The sequence below is a fragment of the Bos grunniens genome, chromosome 28 (genome assembly GCF_055505025.1).
Source record: "Bos grunniens cultivar Pamir isolate PY7600 chromosome 28, Bosgru_T2T1.0, whole genome shotgun sequence".
In the NCBI taxonomy this organism is placed as follows: Eukaryota; Metazoa; Chordata; class Mammalia; order Artiodactyla; family Bovidae; genus Bos; species Bos grunniens.
In genome coordinates, this window is record NC_141192.1 from 22,589,555 (window position 1) to 22,613,291 (window position 23,737).

At 37.1% G+C, this 23,737-nt stretch overlaps 1 protein-coding gene across 3 annotated transcripts in view; it reads left to right on the top strand.

Annotated features, from left to right (window-relative positions):
- Nucleotides 1-23,737, top strand: part of CTNNA3 (catenin alpha 3) — a 1,912,303-nt gene that overhangs the window by 540,151 nt on the left and 1,348,415 nt on the right. The window lies entirely within an intron of this gene.

Sequence of the window (23,737 nt, forward strand, 5' to 3'; positions counted from 1 at the left end):
CACTTCAGTCGTGTCCGACTCTGTGCGACCCCATAGACGGCAGCCCACCAGGCTCCCCCATCCCTGGGATTCTCCAGGCAAGAACACTGGAGTGGGTTGCCATTTCCTTCTCCAATGCATGAAAGTGAAAAGTGAAAGTGAAGTCGCTCAGTCGTGTCCAACTCTTAGCGACCCCATGGACTGCAGCCTACCAGGCTCCTCCATCCATGGGATTTTCCAGGCAAGAGTACTGGAGTGGGGTGCCATTGACACAGTATAATAAATGAAAGATATTTTGTAGAAAATTATAAGTAGCCTATTCTCTTTAGGCTTAAATGTTGAAATTTAATTTAGCTAATCATATCATATATCAACAGGAAGTTAATTTAAAATGTGTAATTATAATTGTGGGAAACAGATGAATATGAACATTAATTATTCATGTGACAATGTTTAAGTTTTATGTTAAATGCATTTAGAATTATTTGTTATTTCTTCACCCTGCAGCTTGTGAGATCTTAGTTCCCCAACCGGGGATTGAACCTGTGCCTCTCACAGTTCATTGGTTAGGAAGCAGAGTCCTAACCAATGGCCCACCAGGGAATTCCCAATTTATCATTTCTTAAGTGGCCATCTGATCATTTCATCAAATTGCTTTATGAAAAGGACCTCCTTATTGTTCACAAATTATGGCACTAAAAGTGATACATACTTTCTCTAGTTTATTTCTAGCAATGATATTATCCTTCTTTCAATATAATATGCACATAAACCTCAGGTCAACTTTGACTCATTTTTCTCATATTTCTTAAATATGATAGATTATTAAATTCTGTAGTTTCTTCTTCTTACAGATGAAATCCAGTATTTGTTGAGTTTGAATATACGTAGACCTTGTCTTCCAGTGAGATTTGTCTTGGAGCCATTAGATCTAAGAGGTGAAAAATGAGGCCAAAGTAGTCTCAGGTCCATTCCCTGCCTCCATTTCAAAGAGCAGCTCTGCTTTTAGTCATGTTAGGGTTCTTTGTATATGTGTTCTATGTATATGTCATATAGTAGGGTTCATTTGAAAAAAAAGATTCCTCTGTTAAAAGGAAAGTTTGACAAATGCCGATTCAGACTAGAGTACATCACAATGGGAAGGAAAAAAATTATGTCAACATGTGGCTTCAGACTTTCTCTTGGAGAAGAAATTGTCTTTGACAAGAAAATATATGAAATAATTTGGGTGACAATGCAGTGAGCAGGAGATAAAGCACAAAAGAGAAAACTAAACTAGTCTCTGCAGTTAGCGGGAAGGCAGAGGAGGGGATAAAGGGTTTGCAAGAAGAAAGGAAGGATGGAAGGGGATGGCATAGTCATGTGGTAGAATCGCTCAAATTCCTTTTAAGAATAAAAATTTTTAATGAATAATCTTAAATTTTTATTCTATGATTAACTTTTCTCCTCAAACCTTCAATAAAGTTTACTAAACATCAATTTTTATTTTGTGTGAATCACGGAAAAGGACTGATTTTGACATATGGGTCCTGCTCTGCAGAATGCTGTGATAATCCATAAACTGACCTGTTTTAATAGGAATGGGAACTAAAATATAAGCTTGAGCATATAAGCCTCTAGTGACTTGCAGAGACCTTGGGAAGAGCCCCTGCTTTATATGTCATGGAAAGAGAGTTTGAACTGCTTATTATCTAGACTGAAAAGGGAAGGGCAGCTCTGATTGGTGAGCTACAGGATACATGAGGAAGATGAAGCTTGTTTTATTATTGATAATCTGAAAAAAGTCACTTTTTGTTTATAAACCTCCTTAAAGTGTTCACTTTTAAACTTTTCTATGTGGTATTTGGTATCATGGATGGGTCATAACTTTTCCCCTTGCTTTCTGAAATAATAAAGGAATAAAATCTATTACCTTATTTTTATTTGGTTCACCAAAAGATCACACTGTGATGGAAAATTTTGTGTTATAATTCTTTTGTGGGGTTCTACATACTCAGATAAAATTTAAACAAGGCAAAAATGACATTTGAGGATTCTTTCTACTGCTGTGTATTCCTAGTTGAGTTATTTTGGGGAAGATATCCAAATGAAGACCTTTTTCTTTGATTTGTCTAGACAGTAGAAATACTAGAAAAGCAAGCCTTATCAGCAATATGGTGCTGAAAAGATAGAAAAATGTCATTTGAAAAGTATTTGTGTCTTGAAGACATATTTGGGAGTTAGCCATCTGCATATCATAGAGAAAAATTCCATTAGATATTGAAGAAAATTTTCTTGAAATTGTGGAGCTGAAACCTGGGGTGGGGAGATACTTGTTGCCATCCATTTATAGAATAGAAGAAATATGGTTAGCCTTGTAGAACAAAAATTAATTTCAAGTAAATCTTTTCTTTATTCTCTCTTCATAAAAATCTTGGGCTTCCCTCGTGGCTCAGCTAGTAAAGGATCCACCTGCAATGTGGGAGACTTGGCTTCCATCCCTGGGTTGGGAAGATCCCCTGGAGAAGGGAAAGGCTACCCACGACAGTATTATGGCCTGGAGAATTCCATGGACTGTATAGTCCATTGCGTCACAAACAGTTGGACATGATGAGCAAATTTCATTTTCCCTTTTTCATATAAAGCTTAAAATAAGGTTGATAAATCTGCTGAATATGATGTGTTGTTGGCCTCTTTACATCTCCCTGTACACAGTTCATGCAGATAATGGAATCTGTCCATAGTCTTATTGCTCTATTTATCACTGACTTTAAGCTAGTAAAGTCTCACAAGTTTTGCATAACATAGCATCATTTAAAAGAGAATGGTCTGATGATTGTTGAGTATGCTTCCTGATCTCAATCCTGATATTGCTGAGAATCTTCTTGACTCTTTTTTCTAGCTTAGAATCTCAAATATGTAATTGCTTGGTAATTAAATTAGTTCTCCTTTAGGGATTCTTCAAGGTAGTTATTAACATGATCTTTGCAGTGTGAGGGGCAATTTCATTAAAGTGGAGATGAAAGTCATTTTTTTGCTCAAATAAATAAGTTACTTAGTATTTACGCAAATAGCCAAGATAAAGCCATATTCTGATTAAAATTAGCATTGCTGTATATTCTGATTCATTTATATTCATTTTCTAAATACAGTTAATCTCTTGAGTACATTGAAGTTTTAAAGTGAATTTATTTCTACAAATTAAATGCAGACATTCAAGGACCTTATATTTGAAGTTTTCAAATCAAAATTCCATGGAACTTCCAAATATACTTCTTAGACATTTATAAAATCAGTTCATTGGAAAAAGATTGCTTACCATTCAAAATTTAGTTATTAAAAATTATTTTTGTCCTGATTAAACACTGGCAATATATTATTCAAATGCATAATTGATCTCGAATAAATTGATCTTTGTTAACTTTTCTATATTCAACATTTTTGATAAGGGCTATAGGGGCTTCATAGATAGTGCTAGTGGTAAAGAACCTGCTTGCCAATGTAGGAGATGTAAGAGATGCCGGTTCAATCCCTGGGTCAGAAAGCTCCTCTGGAGAAGGAAATGGCAACCCACTTCACTATTCTTGCCTAGAGAATCCCATGGACAGAGGAGCCTGGTGGATTACAGTCTCTAGGGTCGCAAAGAGTTGGACACGACTGAAGTGACTTAGCACATTCCAATAATTTGGTTTAGTGAAGCCACTGTGAATAAATGTGCAATGAAATACTCTGATATACACAGATTGTGGATAATGCCAATGATTTATTAGAATTCTAAGTGAAAATGCTTTGTTATTTGTTGTTTCCTGATTCTCAAATTCAAAAAATATTATCAAAATGTCATAGTGTGTTGATAGCATATTACACCAAAAAAGGAACTAGGAAGTTTCTTCATGGGCAGGATCTACATTCTCTCAATATTAACTATGGGGCCAGGCAATGTGCCGGGCATTTTACACACCTTCATTTACTTGATCTTCACAGAAAAGTCTCAGACTAGCATTACTGTGTGATGTTAGGCAAATTACTTACCATCTTCACATGCAAATCAGTTGTATTCCAATAGGAGATTATTAGTTCCTAACTTAGAAATTTCATATTACTGTCTTTCTTTTGACTCTCTGTTCAGATTGTTCCCCCATTCATGGCGAAGGAAGAAAAGAATTTTACTTTCAAGCTACAACTAGTACCCTGTGATAGATCAGTGACAGCTCACCAAGTATAATCATATGGAGAATACATGTAAGCATCCTGACAGCCAGAAAGGAACCTGGGAATAATGTATGGATTTTGTGTTGCGTATTTTCCTTAAGAAGCAAATTTTAAGCCAGAACCCTGATTTTCTTGCTTTTCATGTTACCAATATGTTAGAATATGGCCAGAGTGGAGAGCTGGATTAGGATTTGATTTAGCCATAAGTACAATTTACCCTTTCAAGAATAAATTTAAGCTTAATTTTTTTCAGTATTCAATATGCTGAAAATTGGAGGATTCAAAATGTGAAACATGGGAAATTTTACTTAAAAGTATAAACTATTTAATCACAAACCCAGTTCTTACAGCTCTGATAGAAGTCCTATCTGGAATTGGTCCATTTCTTGGCAATAACGCTTACTGCAAGTTTATTACAAATTACCCATAAGTTTTTACTTTGTTGGAGCACTTTAATCTTTACCCAGAAGATTTTTGCTTGGAGTGATATTAGATATCATATCAAAGGAGAGTATAGTGCTTTGTATGAGGAAATCTTGACATGGTGTGTTTGTCAGTAAATGTGTCTTATCTGACTATTATTTCTTTATCCTTATTGGATGTTAGAGATTTTTCTGATGAAGGAATTACAGTGACGGTGAGCCTGCATTTTCAGGCAAGCTACAATTGAAACTGGGGGAATCAAAGTCATTTTATCAAGGCCCTATCTAGTAGAGAGAAATGCATGCTTTTACCTGCTCCAATTTATCCCAGGTTTTAAAATGATCATATTACTCCCATGCATGTTACACCAGAGGTAAAGAGCCAGCTTTTTGCTGCTGTACTGGCTTGGACACACACTGGAAAAACATATTAGTTCATGTAGGACCTTAGAGAGGATTCTGGCTTTTCGGGAAACAATATTCCCCTGACCTAGAGTCAGGTTTATTTTTAGGAAGATGACTGTGTGGAATGAGAATGTTAGTTCATAAGTTCTGGAAACAATGTATGTGAGGATTTTTGTGTTTACGTATGTCCTGAAACCAATTTTTCCCCAGTGCGATTTCCCTCATTTTGCTGGCTTGTAGACAGCCCTCTCAATCCTGGGTTTTCTACTCATTGTCATGTCACTGAATTGTACAACTTTCTGTTACTCTCTTGTTTGCTCATGTGTCAGCAATTTTATATTGAAAATAATTCAGTTTGTGTGTAGTACTTACGATTCTTACAGATTTCTATGAAAAATTTTTCCCGGTCTCCCCAGCTCTTTTAATTTATAAACCACTACTGAGTATTCTTAAGTTTCCAAAAACTATTAATAAGAGAATTGAAAGTAAGTCTATTTGCTGATACTCACTGTTTTGCAGATCAATAATGTGAATGCTGTATATGATGGGAAATATTGGCTCTCTTAAAATTCCTTTTTTTCCATAAAAATACTGGAGGAAATTTTGGTTGAATCTTCCACATTCTGGGACCTTCTCGCACATATGGCTTAGTAGGAATTTTCCATCTCCTTCCCCAGTGACAAGAACTAATGTAGAATAATATTTAAATTTACTAGTAAAAATTCAGTTTGAAATGATGTAGTATACCAATCCATTGGTAAAGCTAAGATTAGAATATATCACATTGTAGCTAAACTCTGTGACCATTTCTGTTCTTGATTTTTGATTTCCTTAACTCAAAATCTTTCCTCTAGAAATGCAAGTGCATTGTAGGGATATAGGCTTTAGGGAACTCCCAGAGTTCCCTGGCTTCTAGAATTAATATATGGAATTCTAAAGAATTCTGTGTCTTTACATTACATTTTTCATTGTTAAATAATTACTTTCTGTAAATAATGGAGTACAAGCTAACAAAATAAGTTCTTGTATTGGATTTTTCCATTACAAATATCTTTAAATCTTTCAACAAATTATTAGTTTCATTGTTAATTGAAGTCACATGTTCAGTTGGTAATCTGTTTCTTGAATTCAATGCTTGAATTTAGTGAATTTAGATTGGTTTAACAGCTGCCGTAAATTACTTGGCTGTGTGAGGATTTTTTTTCCTTTTTGTCTTTGCTTTAGCAGCACTACCTTTTTGTTCCCATGCCTCTGAATAATAGGAGAAAATGAACAGCCCCTTTGTTCTGTGATAGGATATTAATGTCCCCTCCTTTGACATCTGTTCTTCCTTACTCTTTCCCATATCACGAATGGCACCTTGTTCAACAAACAGATGAAAATCTAGGATTGATCCTTTGAGGTTCCTATTTCCTTTATCGCACATTAACATATAATTAAATCCTGAGGGCTCTAACAACAGAATATGTCTCAAGAGCTTACTTGCCGCCTTATGTACCACTACCACGTTAATCTAAGCCACCATCATCTCTTGACAATTCTACTGAAATAGCTTTCTAACTGGCCTCTCTGCTTCTGTTTTTGTTTTCCATCCAGTAACAGGATTAATATTTTCAGTCTACCAGATTGTGTCCTGTTTAAGACATTCTAGTGATTTCCCAGGGCACATAGAATAAAGTCAAAATTCCCTACCGAGGTTTACAAGGCCCTGTATAATCTGGCCCCACTGATCTGTTTTAAAATAGCACTAGTTCCCTTTCCGACTCTGTTCCAACTCCACTGGGAGACCTGGTTTCCTGAGCACCTAAGCCCTTTGCCTTCTTAAGGACTCTACATTAAATCCCATTTCTAGAATGCATAGAATTAGAAATATGTAACTGTGGTGTGGCAAGAACTTCTCTATTAGGTACTAAAGTGGACTCTTGAGCGTTGACATTCCTTCTCCCAAAGCTCCTAAAGTGTAAAAGACAAGAAGCTTACATTTGATGAATTCTTTGCTCTATGTTGACTAAAAACATTACACATAGGCATCCTCCAAGTGGAAAAAGGCAAAAAAACCCACAACTATTTGCAACATACTTTTGTTTCATATTTGTACCACTTGTTTGCTTCTTGGGGAGTAAAAGGAAAGAAAAGCAGCCTGAAGTTCTAAGTTATAATTACTAAGTCTTCAAATGAAGCAGCCTTCAAATCTGGCTTAGTTTTCTTCTTCCTCATTTTCTCATTGTCTTTGTCTTGTCATAAATACCATATCCAGAGAGAGGATTTCTCTAATGCCCAATCCAAAACAAGCACTTAATCATTCTGTTCCATCAACCTGCTTTTGACTGTGTGGATAACAACAAACTGTGGAAAATTCTTAAGGAGATGGGAATACCAGACCACCTGACCTGCCCCTTGAGAAATCTATATGCAGGTCAGGAAGCAACAGTTAGAACTGGACATGGAACAACAGACTGGTTCCAAATCAGGAAAGGAGTACATGAAGGCTGTATATTGTCACCCTGCTTATTTAACTTCTATGCAGAGTACATCATGAGAAACACTGGGCTGGAGGAAGCACAAGCTGGAATCAAGATTGCCGGGAGAAATATCAATAACCTCAGATATGCAGATGACACCACACATATGGCAGAAAGCGAAGAAGAACTAAAGAGCCTCTTGATGAAAGTGAAAGAGGAGAGTGAAAAAGTTGGCTTAAAGCTCAACATTCAGAAAACTAAGATCATGGCATCTGGTCCCATCACTGCATGGGAAATAGATGGGGAAACAATGGAAACAGTGAGAAACTTTTTTGGGTTCCAAAATCACTGCATATGGTGACTGAAGTCATGAAATTAAAAGAAGCTTGATCCTTGGAAGAAAAGTTATGACCAACCTAGATAGCATATTAAAAAGCAGAGACATTACTTTGCCAATAAAGGTCCGTCTAGTCAAAACTATGTTTTACCAGTAGTCATGTATGGATGTGAGAGTTGGACTATAAAGAAAGCTGAACACCAAAGAATTGATGCTTTTGAGAAGACTCTTGAGAGTCCCTTGGACTGCAAGGAGATCCAACGAGTCCATCCTAAAGGAAATCAGTCCTGAATATTCATTGGAAGGACTGATGCTGAAGCTGAAACTCTGATACTTTGGCCATGTGATTCAAAGAGCTGACTCATTTGAAAAGACCCTGATGCTGGGAAAGATTGAAGGCAAGAAGAGAAGGGGACAACAGAGGATTAGATGTTTGGATTGCATCACTGACTCGACAGACATGAGTTTGAGTAAACTCCAGGAGTTGGGGATGGACAGGGAGGCCTGGTGTGCTGCAGTCCATGGGGTCACAATGAATTGGACACTACTGAGTGACTGAATTGAACTGAGCTGATAATACTCATGCATTTGTGATATTTTTCTTATTTGTCCATTCATTTAGCTAACTATTCCTCCATCCTGCCATCCACTCATCTACTGTCTTCCTTCATTAAAATACAATCTCCAAGGGAGCAGGGACCCATGTGTCTTATTCCTAACCCCTAGAACAGTGCATAAAATAAATATTCAGAAAATATTTATTGAATGCATTTTTTATTTCAAGAAGTGATTTCAATTATTGAATAAATTATCTTCCTGAGATTTTTAAATTTAAAATATTGAAAAGTTGTAATATTGTTACAATGACATCTCTTTATAGGGGATTCTAAAACTAATGATTGAGTTATGGTTTGTGTTTTCATTTCATATAAACAATTATCCTGTTGAATTTAATTATTTTTGATTGACAAAAGTTTGTCTCCCTGAGGATATAGTCTTCCTAAATTAGATTTTATGTACGCTAACAATAAAATAAATCAGGTATGAAAGTTTTAAGGTTTTCTGAATGAAATATAAATAAATGTTTCATAGTAGTTGAGAAAGAAAGTAGATGCCTCTATTTTGTAATTGATGCTATATTTGCTACAAGGACAATTTTAGTATTGTATTAAACAGCATAATTACAAAGACTTTTTGTGTTTTCAAATTTTGACCTAGTTAGAGTGGTCCTTGCAACTACTATTTCAAGCGTGCTTCTAAGTTCCTTATTTACTGATGTTGCATGTTGTTTTTGGAGAAGGCAATGGCACCCCACTCCAGTACTCCTGCCTGGAAAATCCCATGGGCAGAGGAGCCTGGTAGGCTCTAGTCCATGGGGTCGAGAAGAGTTGGACACGACTGAGTGACTTCACTTTCACTTTTCACTTTCATGCATTGGAGAAGGAAATGGCAACCCACTCCAGTGTTCTTGCCTGGAGAATCCCAGGGATGGGGGAGCCTGGTGGGCTGCCGCATCTGGGGTTGCACAGAGTCGGACACCACTGAAGAGACTTAGCAGCAGCAGCAGCAGCAGCATGTTGTGTTTGTGTGACAGTCACTACCTTCAGTGAAAGGAATTTAAAGATACTCAGAAAAGAGATTCTCAAGGAATTCATTGTGGAGCAGAAAGACACCCTGATATCTAATAATGATATTACATGATGTGTTTTCTCTGTGCTATAGGCTGAATACTGTGGAAATATAGATGATGAAGTGACAGATTGTGGGATCTTTGGAGATGTTTTCATAGTGAATGCTTGTTTTAATGATATCTTCACATTGTTATACTACAGAAGAAAAAAAATTGGACACTCTTAAAGAATAAAGTATCTTTATGATCCAAGCAAATATATCTCTACTAGTGGAATTTGGGATAGGTGATCAATGGATAGATAGTCTGGTAGTTAAATCTTTTCCAATGTTCTTCTCATCAGAAAGGCCAGTTTCAGGTACTTTATCAGGCCCTAGTAACTTCTTGATGATGTGAACTATCTGTATCCCACTCATTCTGCTTTTATTCAGAGGTTAGTGAACAAACAATGGCAATTTAAAAATACATTTTTCATGCTTACCTTGTTGATATGATATCAAGCTGTAGAGAAGTGCTATTAAAATCCAAAAGGTTAGTGTACACAGCTCCAATGTTAGCAAGCTACAAAGAAGAGTTAGTAATGTTTTCACATTTTTGTTTCTCATTTTTGTATGTTGAGGTCAGCATTGAATCAAACTTGGAATTTCCTGGGGACCAGTGAAAAAGAGAGCCTTATTAAGGGAAAAGAAGAGCAAAACAAAAGAAAAATACAATTGTAGAGTAAAATGTACTGTTTTAATTCAAAAACCCACATATACTGGAGACCAGGATACTACAAGGACAAAAATATGTTGCGTTTCTCATTTACCTCAATTTATCCTTAAGCTGTTCGTCTCCTGCTGTTCTACCCAGCAGATTCTTTGAAGAGCTTTTATTGTGCTTTCACTTTAGAAGCAAAGGATACATTTTGTGCTTTAGTGCAATATGTGTTTGGTTGACAAATACAGAGTACTTAGTGCTGGTTACTATTTTGAGAGCTTTACATGTCATTTAATCCTTATAACCATTCTATGGGCTATGTACGGTTATTATCCCAGGTTTTCAGGTGAGAAGACTGAGGCACAGAGAGGTTAAATAACTATGTAAGGTCACTCAGTCATCTGCTCTAGATCCCAGGGTCCCAGATTCCCAGCCTCTCTTGCCTTTCAGTGCTGCATTCACTCTCCTTGAGTTGTTTCAGTTTAATGGACTGCAAATTGCAATTTGAACAAGTAACAATTTGAACATAGATTTTATAATTTGGCAAGGAGAAATATTTTAATGCAATAAGAGATGGAGACACGTAAAAATTATAGTATACATATTTCTAGAATTTTCTGAATGTAAAATATTTTGTTTAAAATTTGGGGACGTGGCCTATATTGAGCTGGCAAAAGCCCAGGAAAGTCTAATCCATGTAAACACATTTCTTTCAAATCCCATGAATTCTGTGCTTGCCATTCTAAAGAATTACATAATTTGGGTGTCCTAAATTCTTATCAGCTAATCCATTTGAATACTTTTGTTTATTCTCTGAGAGGATTTATGTAAATGTTGTAGCATATGTGGCTATGATACTCATGGGCAGAGTTGTCAGTATATTTTTGTCTGAATGTTCATCTATATTGTCAAAGCAAAGAGAATGTGAGTGTGTTTTTTGTTGTATCTCTTTGCTATTCTCTCAGAGATAGGTAGACATAGAATATTCTTCATTAGATCAGAAAATTAGCACCAAAGATTTCATTATCACTTAAATCTTGTTTTTGATCTCCAAAGGATTATATTCAGAGGAAAAACTCACCAGTGCCATCTAGCAGAGAGTTAAAATCCTTCTTTTTTCTCTCATTCAGTTCTGTTCATTCGCTCAGTCGTGTCCATCTCTGTGACCCCATGGACTGCAGCATGCCAGGCTTCCCTGTCCATCACCAACTCCTGGAACTTGCTCAAACTCATGTCCATCGAGTCAGTGATGCCATCCAAACATCTCATCTTCTGTTGTCCTCTACTCCTACTGCCTTCAATCTTTTCCAGCCGTAGGGTCTTTTCCAAGGAGTCAGTTCTTCGCATCAGGTGGCCAAAGTATTGGAGTTTAAGTTTCAGCATCAGTCCTTCCAAAGAATATTCAGGACTGATCTCCTTTAGGATAGACTGGTTGGATCTCCTTGCTGTCCAAGGGACTCTCAACAGTCTTCTCTAACACCAAAGTTCCAAAGCATCAGTTCTTCAGCACTCAGCTTTCTTTATAGTCCAACTCTCACATCCATACACGACTACTGGAAAAACCATGGCTTTGACTAGATGGACTTTTGTTGGCAAAGTAATGCTCTGCTTTTTAATATGCTGTCTAGGTTGGTCATAGCTTTTCTTCCAAGAAGCAAGTGTCTTTTAATTTCTTGTCTGCAGTCACCATCAGTGACTGGAGTGATTTTGGAGCCCCCCAAGATAAAGTCTCTCACTGGAAATAGGATATATTGTGGAAGCTTTAGTAAATCTAGAGTCCCCTCTAACCTAGTCTTAATGCTAAATCTCAGAAGTGACCTACATTAGCCTCCTAAATTGTTCATATGGTATATGACATGATAATGTTATACAGCCCGGGGACAAAGGAGGCTAGAGAGATGGACCCTGCCTTGCTACTGTAGCCATAGCCTTTACTTCACTACTATAATAACTAGATTCCCCTGGATCACTTAGACAATTCCTATATGTCTGTAGGTTATCAACCGTGAGTATTTTTAAAAACTTTGCAAATCACAGAGGGTTATGCACTTAATACAGAGGAGAATAATTAAAGGTTTGCTTTTATTAAGACCTGTTCTTCATCTAATGCTTTTGACCCAAGTTATTTCAACATTATTTCAGTGCAGCTTCCAAGCAAGTATTAATGTATGTAAGGTAAGAGGTGCAACTCATGGATCCAGAAGATGATTCAATACAATAGTCAATAATTCAAATTTGGAACATCTGATGACACTTGATATATATTAGGAGGAGGGCAGCCCCCCCCAAAAAAGATCTTTGACGTGGCATTTTCCAAACCTTAAAGGTAGAATATATCCTCAGTATGTTAAGAATCAAGAACTGCAAATAAATACGAAGTGTTTTCTGACTAAGCATTTACTTTTTTTAATATCTGGTGACTTTTTCCATGTTAAGGTTAAATTAGGATAATAGTAAGTGTGGTGGTGGTGATGGTTTAGTCACTAAGTTGTGTCTGACTCTTGTAATCCCATGGACTGTAGCCTGCCAGGCTCTTCTGTCCATGGGATTCTCCAGGCGAGAATACTGGAGTGGGTTGCCATTTCTTTCTCCAGGGGACCTTCCCAACCAGGAATTGAACCTGGGTCTCCTGCATTGCAGGCACATTCTTTACTGACTGAGCTAGAGGGAAGCCCTAATAGTAAGTATATTTATGGTGAATAATAGTAAATCCATGTATGATTGGTATAATATTAAAAATACTCTCAATATAATTCCCATCTTACTAAGTAAGCTTCTTTTCTCCCTCCTCCTCCCTACCCCTTTCCCTTCACCCCAACAAACAACTATGTTGCGTTCACTGAATTGGGACAAAGGGGGATAGGTTATAGAGGAAAGGGAAAGCCCTAGACCTGCGTTTTGCTTATCACGAGGAAGTTCCAATTACCCGAGAAGGGAAAGTACAAAAAAACATTCTTTTTCACCTGAAGGATAGTGGGAAGAAGAGAACCATAGGGAAGACAAGTAGGTCAGGGTACAATTTCTCTTCCTTCCTCCCTGGGGACCTGAACATCATCTAGAAGTGTAGATTCAGAAATATCCAGATACAGGTATGGAAGAGCCAGGAATATCAGGGTGTTGGCACGAAATCTTGGAGACACCAGAGGGAGGTTACAATACACAGCAAACACATGTTTTCTGTCACTCTCAATACTGGTAGTTTTGACCTTCTGATATACAAGGCTTGACCTAAGGAATGTGGAGGAGCAGAAGAACAATGGATAATTCTTGGCAAGTAGATTTGGGAGGCAGTGGTCTGAGGATGGCATCAATAACAGATAAATAGCTGACAATCTCAGACTAGGGTGAGAAAATGCCATTTGGATACCTGAATTTTCATTCAGAAATGTAGACGTTCATCTTCCTCTCCAGCATCAATATAGGCACATTAAAGATTTTTATTTTTTAATTTGATCACTTCAGTTTTCCTGATGGTAATTTTCTCTGAAGGAACAATTTGGCATTTTATGAGTGCTTTTGTTATTTGCTGCTACGGGCTACAGTTTATTCTGCCACAGTGGTAATTAACTAAATGGTATTCCAGTGGTCTAAAGGAATAAATGTCTTTGAAGTATTCAAGTTGCAAAAAGGAACTGAATTACTAAGAGGTGAACATGAATTTATAAAATACTATAGTAGAAGTCTCAAATTGATTTCTGTCAAGCCAAAGCTCATTTTAGTGCTAACAAGAATTTAGAGGTCAGTTATGGGAAGGGTGGTCTGTGCTTGGGAAGACTGAAGCAACTGGCCATAACAATAGGTCATGACGGTATTGTCAAGAAGGTCTAGATGTAGACAACAGATGGCAGAGGTCTTAATACATTTGCAGGGAATGTCACAGAGGACAGATGGCAGGGAGCCATCCATGGGATCTGCGATTCACTATCAAGACTCCAGTTCTTGGAAATTCTAAAGGAAGGTTAATCTATTAGAGGAACTGGGACACCAGACAGTTATGAACCAAGTCTTAGGATCAAAGATTTAGTTACAAAGATAAAATACAAATCCCTCCCCACCCCCGCCTGGCCCCTGCTTTTTTTTTTTTTTAAAGCTAAGGTAAAAGTTCAGGATGGAACCAAGATGAAAAGTTGGATATTCAATAAGTTTGACTTCCCATGCTTTCCCCAAATAGGGGAAGAAGATTGATTTCAGAATTAGGAGAGATGTATAGGTGAGCTCTTGGAGAAGGCAATGGCACCCCACTCCAGTACTCTTGCCTGGGAAATCCCATGGACGGAGGAGCCTGGTAGGCTACAGTCCATGGGACCGCTAAGAGTCAAACACAACTGAGCGACTTCCCTTTTACTTTTCACTTTCATCCATTGGAGAAGGAAATGGCAACCCACTCCAGTGTTCTTGCCTGGAGAATCCCAGGGACAGAGGAGCCTGGTGGGCTTCTGTCTATGGGGTCGCACGGAGTTGGACATGACTGACGCGGCTTAGCAGCAGCAGTAGCAGCAGCGTAGGTGAGCTCTAGAGGCCCAGTTTTTCAAATTTAAAGGAATCTGGGGAAGGAAGTAGGAAGTTCAGTATACTTCCTTGCAGAATGTCCCTTTCCTTTTTCATCCGTTTAACAGTGGTATCAAATGAATATTAAATTATTTTCCTTTTGTTTACCAAATATTTTGTTTTTCCCTGATTTATATAAAGAATAATTTTATAAGAAATGATTTTTTGCTTTGCAAAATATGTTTAGTGTGTCTAGTGCAATAAAATGAGTGTACCTTTTGACCTAAGAATTTCACTATTTGTAACAGAAAAACCTAAAGTGGCTGTATATAATTTCTCTTTCTTACTTGACATATATATATATATATATATATATATGCTGATGTATGCATAAAACAGGGAGAAGGAAATGGCAACCCACTCCAGTATTCTTGCCAGGAGAATCCCAGGGACGAAGGAGCCTGGTAGGCTGCTGTCTATGGGGTCGCACAGAGTCAGACACGACTGAAGCTACTTAGCAGCAGCAGCAGCATGCATAAAACATTCTTTTTATGGACAGAAACTCAGGAAACTATTAAAAACTAATTATCTATCAGGACAGAGAGCTGTGGGGGAGAGGAGACTATGACCATATTCTACTGTTAAAAACAAGCTGTTATCTGAGCAAAGGGATTATGGAATTATTTTCTTTTTTTCTCCCTCTTATAATCTTTCTCTTTCTCTATATATTTACAAAGCCCTAATAAATGATATTTTCCTCCTGGTATAGAAACATTTTTAAAATTTTCATAAAGATTAACTTTGTATAATAAGATGAATCTTTCCTTTGCAGAATATAGGCTTTTTTCATAAATCAATCATATGGAAAATTTATACCAAGCTATTGCTATAAGTAATACACTGAGTTACCAGCCTCTTATCATTTTTGGTATATTTTATACTTGAAAATACACAGCTATGCAGTTCTTCATTAAATCACCAATTGGCTTGGGGCCTGGGTTTCATATGTCTCTAAAATCTATAAATAAGAAAATGTGTAAATGTGTTTTAGAATATATAAAATGCTTTTCACTTAATTTGATGTTTTATATAAATTTTATCTGTATTTATAGTCATGACCTCAAATATCCCATAAAAATAGAGAAGAAAAATTAAGACTAAGGCAGCTGCATTCATATTTTTGGTGGATGTTCACACAGAAAGAAAATAGCTGCTTTTGCCCTGAGTCTCAGGCACCAAGTTGGTATCTGTAATTTAGGGCCATTATCAGACTAAAATGTCCCTCACCACGACTGATCAGCTGAACTCAGCAGGTCTTCTCAGCTCTACACTCTCAGAGGCTGAACTGTGTTCCAAGGGGGCAATTTTGGCTTGGTCATGGACATATAATGTGGGTATTACTGTACATGACCACTCTTTCTGGGGATAATAGCACAGCTGGTCTGCCAATTGGACTTAGAAGCGTGATGTCAGGTTTATTTTGCTGCCAGCAGTACTGGGAGGCCAAAACTTGCTTTGGCTGGGGAGATGATAGAATAGTAGTATTTTGTCATTCTATTGCATTTGTTTGTAAAAGCCTTAGGGTGCTTTTGCAAACAGTAATTAAGCCTAGCAACATTCCTCTTAAGCCTGTGTTATCACATGAAGTACCTGATGTGCATTTTAGAAATTCTTTGGCAGTAATGTCCAGAGGTGACTTATTAGACTATGGTTAAATGACAGAGCTGACTACAAAAAATTAAGTAGTTTGCATTCTTTTCTCTGATCACCAAATATTCTCTTTGAGATGGCAAGGGAGCATGCCTTACATTGAAGTGATGTTACATTTTAAGCTGCTTGAAAGCAGGATTCCTTTTCCATTTTCTTAACTCTTTATCTCCTTTCATGAATGATATCACTTTATTTTTCTTTCTATGTTATATCTTTCTTGACATTTGGTCAACACTTCATACAATTAGGTAGGCCTAAAGATGAAATGTCATATATAACAATGTTTCCACAGAAATAGAAAACATTGTTCATGCATGCTACTCCTGTGGCCTTTCATAAAGGAAAAAACAAGATGTTCCCTGTTAACATGGAAAATAAAATCAGATAAGACTTAACTCACTCTTAGGATATGTGTTTTTATTACCAAAAAGGGTTTTGTTATGGTATTTTCATAAATATCAGAGTGCTTTTTATTGGGCTACATTGACGTCAGAAACTAAATATGTTTTATTTTCATTTGTAGTTATTTGTAGTTAAACTTTTATAAAATTTGTACTTGTCCTTTTACTGGTCATCTTTTCTTACGCAGATAATTAATATATTTGGGTTTAGGGTTCTTTTTATTTTTAAAAGTTATTTTGAATTCTAATATATATAGAGATCTGGATTAAATTCAAATTATTAATATGTCAGTTTAATATAATAAGTAATATAAATGGAATAATTTTTTGGTATGCTAGAGTAGATTACTAATGTAGCCCATTCTGATCTTAACACAGAATAAATATGAAATATTTACAATTTGTCTAAATTTTTAGATGAGTTTAAATCCTAAAATGTGTTATTAACCAAAGTACTCAATAAGAGTGGAGAAGGCAAGGCAACACACTCCAGTACTCTTGCCTGGAAGATCCCATGGACGGAGGAGCCTGGTAGGCTGCGGTCCACGGGGTCGCTAAGAGTTGGACACTGCTGAGAGACTTCACTTTCACTTTTCACTTTCCTGCATTGGAGAAGGAAATGGAAACCCACTCCAGTGTTCTTGCCTGGAGAATCCCAGGGATGGGGGAGCCTGGTGGGCTGCCGTCTCTGGGGTCGCACAGAGTTGGACATGACTGAAACGACTTAGCAGCAGCAGCAGCACTCAATAAGAGAATTTTAACCATCTTGTAGAGAAGTGGGAGATTGCCAGTTTTAAGACATTCTCTTTTTATGGCTACTTACAATAGCAATTTGAATGAACAGGTGTAGATACATGTTGTATAATATGCCAGAAATAAGGATGGTTTTCAAAGATAAGGAATAAAACGTTCCATCCTTTCTGCTGTATCTATTTAGTCAGAGTTATTCTAATATATTCTCACTGGGAAGCTTCTAAAAAAATTGTTCAAAGAATTAAAGCACTCTGTAAACTGATCAAAGTCTTGAGTGTCTAATGTAGGCTTAGAAATCCCATAATATTCATTAGGAAAAATAAATACACTTTTAGAGATTTCCCTTTGAGTTAAGAAAATTTTCTTTTGGGACAAAAGTGTAAGAATTCATTTTTTCCTGATCTTTAAAGTTCTGTACTGTAATGTTTTATAAACATAATGATTACAACATTCTCTATCCTCTTATTTCAGCATCCATTAAAGTAAGAGTTTCATAGGCTTTTACATTTATTATAGTTTTGAACTGAATTAGAATTTGAAATATTGTGAAGAGCCATAATATCAAACTTAAAAAATCACGTAAATTTATATCCTTTATTTTCCTACTCCAGCTTATTAGTATACCTGAAAAATCTGTATCAGCGTAATTTTATTAATTCATATTTACATTAAGTACATATGTGTCAGCTAAATATATCAAAGCAGCCAAAGATCAGTGTCTATCTTTGGCTCCTAAGAAAAGTCATTTAAAAGTGCGCTTTCCACTCTATCCCTACAGATAAATAACGTAGGAAATTGAATTTCTATAAAATCTCTAGAATATCCCAGAATAGAAAACACATGGATACTAATGGACAGAACAACATACACAACAGAGTAAATAATAAGGTAGCTAATTCTTTTCTGTATTTGATACATTTATGATGACCTAATTTGAGTTAGATGCTCAACCCTGGGAAGATCATCTAAGAAGTTGGGAGTTGATATTTGAACCCTCTGATTTGAAGGAATATTTTCTTCAAGTAGGGGGATGAGAGAAAATAATATCTACTATGAATACCTATCATTTAATAAGCATGTATGTGTACTATGTCAGGCATGTGTTGGGTACTTAATATGCACTCTTTCTAAAGAGGAGAAAAGAAATATATGTTAAGGCTGATTGCTGGAGTATCTAATATACCAGTTTATGTAAGCTATAGGTGCAGACAGCAAAATTTCCATTCTTTTTCAGAAGACTAGGATCTATGAATCACTTTAGTTTATAACAAGTTATGATAAAAAAGACCATCATTTACAAATATGAAATATTTCTGCCGCATCCTGGGAAAGTTTGTTTCCAGTGCCCACTTACGCTGTTGTTTGTTGCTGAAAAATCCACTGCTGCCTGTGTGTGCGCGCGTGTGTGTTAGCTAATGGGATTTGGGTCTGTGTTTCCTAGCTATGAATCCTTATTAATTCTAAGACTTCTTATGGATTTTAACTCTTTTACCACAGATTTCACGAACTTTAAAATACACAATCACACACAGATATACACATATGTCAGTGTTTTTTTTCAGAGGTGCATCTGAAGGGGGAAAAGTAAATAATCTTTATTTTGAAATAATTTCCTGTTATAAAGTGAAGTGCTTTGAAATTTCTTCCTGTTATAAAAGTTCATTTGCCTATTTTTTAAGCAAGTGACCATGCCTAGAATATTACATATCCAGAGAAATGGTGTAATGTTATGACTAAGCTTGAACCTTAGGAGGGCTTCCCTGGTGGCTCAGATGGTGAAGAATCTGCCTGCCTTGCGGGAGACCTGGGTTCAGTCTCTGGGATGGCAAGATCCCTTGGAGAAGGGAACAGCTATTCTGGAGTTATATTAATATCTACTTATATAAATAAATAAATAAATTATAATGATGCATGTCATGATTACTTATACAAATTGTTCTCTTTAATAGATCTCCAACCACTCAACTGGCAGGGTTAAGGTGGGACACAGAATAATACTGTTTAAACTTTTCCATTTTTTTTCTGAAAAAGAATTTAATTAAACATATGTGTCCCTCTGCAGTTGCTCTTACCAAGCCTACACAATGTCAAGATTTCTGCTGCTTCATTCTGTTCAGTAGTTGTAACAAATAAATATTATAAATAGAGAAAAGATGTATAATGTATATCACCTCAAAACATTGTGAGAGTAAGACAGAATTTTGGATGGTTAGAGTCAGATGGATTTTATGCTAGGATTTGTTATAAAAATAAAACCTGCTTGCATGTAGGAGCAGGAACTTCTCAACACTATCTTGTGCCCCTAGTAAAAAGATTAGAAGCTTATAAGAAAATAAGTAGTTGTATGAAAAACCATGCCTCAAAGTGTGAAGACTAATAAAATTTGTGAGATTAATGAAAATAATAAACTTGAAGCATGTTCAGCTCAGTTGCTCAGTTGTGTCTGACTCTTTGCGACCCCATGAATCACAGCACGCCAGGCCTCCCTGTCCATCACCAACTCCCGGAGTTTACCCAAACTCATGTCCATCGAGTCGGTGATGCCATCCAGCCATCTCATCCTCTGTTGTCCCCTTCTCCTCCTGCCCCCAATCCCTCCCAGCATCAGGGTCTTTACCAATGAGTCAGCTCTTCGCATCAGGTGGCCAAAGTATTGGAGCTTCAGCTTCAGCATCAGTCCTTCCAACGAACACCCAGGACTGGTCTCCTTTAGGGTGGACTGGTTGGATCTCCTTGCAGTCCAAGGGACTCTCAAGAGTCTTCTCCAACACCACAGTTCAAAAGCATCAATTCTTCAGCGCTCAGCTTTCTTCACAGTCCAACTCTCACATCCATACATGACCACTGGAAAAACCATAGCCTTGGCTAGACAGACCTTTGTTGGCAAAGTAATGTTTCTGCTTTTGAACATGTTATCTAGGTTGGTCATAACTTTCCTTCCAAGGAGTAAGCGTCTTTTAACTTCATAGCTGCAATCACCATCTGCAGTGATTTTGGAGCCCCCCCAAATAAAGTCTGACACTGTTTCCCCTTCTATTTCCCATGAAGTGATGGGACCAGATACCATGATCTTAGTTTTCTGAATGTTGAGCTTTAAGCCAATTTTTTCACTCTCCTCTTTCACTTTCATCAAGAGGCTTTTTAGTTCCTCTTCACTTTATGAAGCATGTTAGAGGGGATCAATCTGATTGTAAAACTGTAAGAACAATCCACATACTTAAAAAAATTTAAATACAGCAAAGGCAACAAAATTATTTTCTTATGTCAAATCCAATATACCAACTTTGCGCACAGTATACAAACTTTGGTCACAATGGCTAAGGGACTTTTTTTACCTACCTTTAGACCCTGTCTTGACACTCCTAGAGAGATCCTTACCAAATGCCATTCATGCCTTTCTGTTGTCTTCACTGCTGTAGGCTGTTGGCCTGATGTTTTCTTTCTGAACTTTAAGATTTTTTCTACTACCTCTTCTCATTCAGTCCGTGATATTCAACCACAGCTATCTAGTAAAGAAAGTAAGAAATAATGGCCAGAAAGTTTCTACCACAATGATAGAGGTTTGATGTCACTCCTTGCCGAGTTCCAATGCTAGCCCCTTACCACCTCATCAAAACTGAATGTATACTCGATAAATACTCTCTCTTCTCTTGGAGGGTAACACATGTCATTCCAGTCATTTGGTATTTATTTCAAAATTCAGATAATTTGTCTTTTAGTCTTTCTCTCTGACAAGATTTCTCTTAATATTCTCTTTCTAGAAAGATTTCCTCTGCTGGGTTTACAGATTCAAGTTTCTTACTTGAAAACCTTCAGTATGGTTAGAGGAACCCTATGTCACTTTGTCTGGAATAACAGGCAAGATTGGCCTTGGGATACAAAATGAAGCAGGGCAAAGGCTAACAGAGTTTTGTCAAGAGAACCCGCTGATCATAGCAAACACCCTCTTCCAACAACACTGGAGAATACTCTACACGAGGACATCACTAGATGATCAATACCAAAATCAGGTTGATTATATTCTGTGCAGCCAAAGATGGAGAAGCTCTTTACAGTCAGCAAATATAAGACCAGGAGCTGACTGTGGTTCAGATCATGAATTCCTTATTGCAAAATTCAGACTTAAATTGAAGAAAGTAGGGAAAACCCCTAGACCATTCAGGTATGACTTAAATTAAATCCCTTATGATTATTCAGTGGGAGGTGACAAATACATTCAAGGGATTAGATTTGATAGAGTGTCAGAACAACTATGGACAGAGGTTTGTAACATTGTACAGGAGGCAATGATCAAAAAAGAAATGCAAAAAGGCAAAATGTTTGTCTGAGGAGGCCTTACAAATAGCTGAGAAAGAAGAAAAGGGAAAGGCAAAGGAGAAACGGAAATATATACCCATCTGAATGCAGAGTTCCAAAGAATAGCAAGGAGAGATAAGAAAGCCTATTTAAGTGATCAATGCAAAGAAATAGAGGAAGACAATAGAATGGGAAAGACTAGAGATCTCTTTAAGAAAATCAGAGATACCAAAGAAACATTTCTTGGAAAGATGGGCACAATAAAGATTAGAAATGGTAGGGACATAACAGAAGCAGAAGATATTAAGAAGAAGTGTCAAGAATCCACAGAAGAACTATACAAAAAAGATCTTAATGACACAAAAGGACCAAGATGGTATGATCACTCACCTAGAGCCAGACATCCTGGAATGCAAAGTCATGTTGGCCTTAGGAAACATCAGTACGGACAAAGCTAGTGGAGGTGATAGAATTCTAGTTGAACTATTTCAAATCCTAATGGATGATGTGGTGAAGGGGCTGCACTCAATATACCAGCAAATTTGGAAAACTCAGCAGTGGTCACAGGACTGGAAAAGGTCAATTTTCATTCCAATCCCAAAGAAAGGCAATGCAAAGAATGTTCAGACTACTGCACAATTGCACTCATATCACACACTAGCAAAGTAATGCTCAAAATTTGCCAAGGTAGGCTTCAATAGTACATGACCAAGCACTGCCAGATGTTCAAACTGGATTTGAAAAAGGCAGAGGAAACAGAGGTCAAATTGCAAATTCCGTTGGATCATAGAAAAACCAAGAGAATTCCAGAAAAACATCTACTTCTGCTTCATTATCTTTGCTAAAGTCTTTGACTGTGTGGTCACAACAAACTGTGGAAAATTCTTCAAGAGATGGGAATACCATACCACCTAACGCACCTCCTGAGACATCTGTATGCAAGCCAAAAAGCAACAGTTAGAACCAGACATGGAACAATGGACTGGTTCAAACTTGGAAAAGAAGTACATCAAGGCTACATATTGTCACCCTGCTTATTTAACTTTTATGTAGAGTACATCATGCAAAATGCTGGACTGGATGAAGCATAAGCTGAAGCATAATCTTTCTCCCTCAAGACTGCAGGGAGATATATCAATAACCTCAGATATGCAGATGATACCACCCTTATGGCAGAAAGCAAAGAAGAACTAAAGGGCCTCTTGATGAAAGTGAAAGAGGAGAGTGAAAAAACTGGCTTAAAGCTCAACATTCAACAAACAAAGATCATGGCATCCAGTACTGTCACTTCATGGCAAATAAATGGGGAAACAAATGAAACAGTGGAAGATTTCATTTTCTTGGGCTCCAAAATCACTGAGGATGGTGTCAGAAACCATGAAATCAAAAGATACTTGCTCCTTGGAAGAATAGCTATGACCAAGCTGGACAGCATATTGAAAAGCAGAGACATTACTTTGGCAACAGAGTTCAGTCTAGTCAAAGCTATGATTTTTCCGGGTTTCATGGATGGATGTGAGAGTAGGACTGTAAAGAAAGCTGAGCACTAAGGAATTATTGCTTTTGAACTCTGGTTCTGGAGAAGACTCTTGAGAGTTTCTTGGACAGCAAGGAGATCAAACGAGTCAATCATAAAGGAAATCAGTCTTGAATATTCATTGGAAGGACTGATGCTGAAGCTGAAGCTCCAATTCTTTGGCAGGTCAGGTGGTCTGGTATTCCCATCTCTTTCAGAAATTTCCACAGTTTGTTGTGATCCACACAGTCAAAGTCTTATGCATATTGATTATGCATAGTCAATAAAGCAGAAATAGATGTTTTTCTGGAACTCTCTTGCTTTTTCAATGACCCAGTGGATGTTGGCAATTTGATCTCTGGTTCCTCTGCCTTTTCTAAGACCAGCTTAAACATCTGGAAGTTCACAGTTCACGTATTGCTGAAGCCTGGCTTGGAGAATTTTGAGC